The 2,532-nt window shown below is 47.4% G+C and overlaps 1 pseudogene; it reads right to left on the reverse strand.

Annotated features, from left to right (window-relative positions):
• Positions 1–1,762: 1,762 nt before the first annotated feature.
• On the reverse strand, positions 1,763–1,965 carry LOC139277721 (U2 spliceosomal RNA; annotated as a pseudogene).
• Positions 1,966–2,532: the final 567 nt, after the last annotated feature.

Raw genomic sequence — 2,532 nt, forward strand, 5'->3', positions numbered from 1 at the left:
TTGAACAAGTACTTTGGTTCGGTATTCACTGAGGAGGACACAAACAACCTTCCGGATATAAAAGGGGTCAGAGGGTCTAGTAAGGAGGAGGAACTGAGGGAAATCCTTATTAGTCGGGAAATTGTGTTGGGGAAATTGATGGGATTGAAGGCCGATAAATCCCCAGGGCCTGATGGACTGCATCCCAGAGTACTTAAGGAGGTGGCCTTGGAAATAGCGGATGCATTGACAGTCATTTTCCAACATTCCTTTGACTCTGGATCAGTTCCTATGGAGTGGAGGGTAGCCAATGTAACCCCACTTTTTAAAAAAGGAGGGAGAGAGAAAACAGGGAATTATAGACCGGTCAGCCTGACATCAGTAGTGGGTAAAATGATGGAATCAATTATTAAGGATGTCATAGCAGCGCATTTGGAAAGAGGTGACATGATAGGTCCAAGTCAGCATGGATTTGTGAAAGGGAAATCATGCTTGACAAATCTTCTGGAATTTTTTTGAGGATGTAACTAGCAGAGTGGACAAGGGAGAACCAGTTGATGTGGTATATTTGGACTTTCAGAAGGCTTTCGACAAGGTCCCACACAAGAGATTAATGTGCAAAGTTAAAGCACATGGGATTGGGGGTAGTGTGCTGACATGGATTGAGAACTGGTTGCCAGACAGGAAGCAAAGAGTAAGAGTAAATGGGTACTTTTCAGAATGGCAGTCAGTGACTAGTGGGGTACCGCAAGGTTCTGTGCTGGGGCCCCAGCTGTTTACACTGTACATTAATGATTTAGATGAGGGGATTAAATGTAGTATCTCCAAATTTGCGGATGACACTAAGTTGGGTGGCAGTGTGAGCTGCGAGGAGGATGCTATGAGGCTGCAGAGTGACTTGGATAGGTTAGGTGAGTGGGCAAATGCATGGCAGATGAAGTATAATGTGGATAAATGTGAGGTTATCCACTTTGGTGGTAAAAACAGAGAGACAGACTATTATCCGAATGGTGACAGATTAGGAAAAGGGGAGGTGCAACGAGACCTGGGTGTCGTGGTATATCAGTCATTGAAGGTTGGCATGCAGGTACAGTAGGCGGTTAAGAAAGCAAAAGGCATGTTGGCCTTCATAGCGAGGGGATTTGAGTACATGGACAGGGAGGTGTTGCTATAATTGTACAGGGCCTTGGTGAGGCCACACCTGGAGTATTGTGTACAGTTTTGGTCTCCTAACTTGAGGAAGGATATTCTTGCTATTGAGGGAGTGCAACGAAGGTTCACCAGACTGATTCCCGGATGGCAGGACTGACATATCAAGAAAGACTGGATCAACTGGGCTTGTATTCACTGGAGTTCAGAAGACTGAGCGGGGACCTCATAGAAACATTTAAAATTCTGATGGGTTCAGACAGGTTAGATGCAGCAAGAATGTTCCCAATGTTGGGGAAGTCCAGAACCAGGGGTCACAGTCTAAGGATAAGGGGTAAGCCATTTAGGACCGAGATGAGGAGAAACTTCTTCACCCAGAGAGTGGTGAACCTGTGGAATTCTCTACCACAGAAAGTAGTTGAGGCCAATTCACTAAATATATTCAAAAAGGAGTTAAATGTAGTCCTTACTACTCGGGGAATCAAGGGGTATGGCGAGAAAGCAGGAATTTTTTTTTTTTTTTTTGAAATTCGTAGCCAATCGTTCCAATTCTTTGTCAAATCACAAACGCCAGAGGTCACCTTGCACACGTCAAGGATCACTCTGCGCCAATGCTCTTAGCCAAAAGGCCTAGAGCCACTGCACCGTTCCTGGAAGTACTGCAATACCAGGTTCGTGCCATGGAGGTGGATGGGTCAAGCCACCCCACCCACCTCCTATTTCCAAAAAAGCAAGCATATACCTTCCTGATCCAGGGAGAACCACCCGGAGGTCATGGTGGCTACTCCCCTGTCAGGTCAGTTACGCATGATCTTAGCCAAAAGGCCGAGAAGCGATATCAAGCTACCCCACCCACCTCCTATTTCCAAAAAAGCAAGCATATACCTTCCTGATCCAGGGAGAACCACCTTGGGGTTATGGTGGTTACTCCCGTCAGGTCAGTTACACATGATCTTAGCCAAAAGTCCTTACTACTCGGGGGATTAAGGGGTATGGTGAGAAAGCAGGAATGGGGTACTGAAGTTTCATGTTCAGCCATGAACTCATTGAATGGTGGTGCAGGCTAGAAGGGCCGAATGGCCTACTCCTGCACCTATTTTCTATGTAAAAAGGTGGCCACGTTTGTCAGCTCTGCTCACTGCCCCCACCCCACACTTCTCGAAGGCAGTTGGGGATGGGCAATAAATACTGGCATTGCCCGTGGCGACGTGCACGTCCCGTGAATGAAGTCAAAGTAAACTCATCGAATTAAAATCATGATATGATGTAAAGTATCGACTGCAGGCTGCTCGCTGACCCTCCCCTGGCAGAGCAGAGCAGCAGCAGCGGCGCATTCATTTTGCGTCACCGCCGGTTTGCTGGACGGCCTGACGTCATTAGCGCCGCGTTGGAACGGCGGCGGCT

Source organism: Pristiophorus japonicus, chromosome 12 (genome assembly GCF_044704955.1).
Source record: "Pristiophorus japonicus isolate sPriJap1 chromosome 12, sPriJap1.hap1, whole genome shotgun sequence".
NCBI classification, from domain to species: domain Eukaryota; kingdom Metazoa; phylum Chordata; class Chondrichthyes; family Pristiophoridae; genus Pristiophorus; species Pristiophorus japonicus.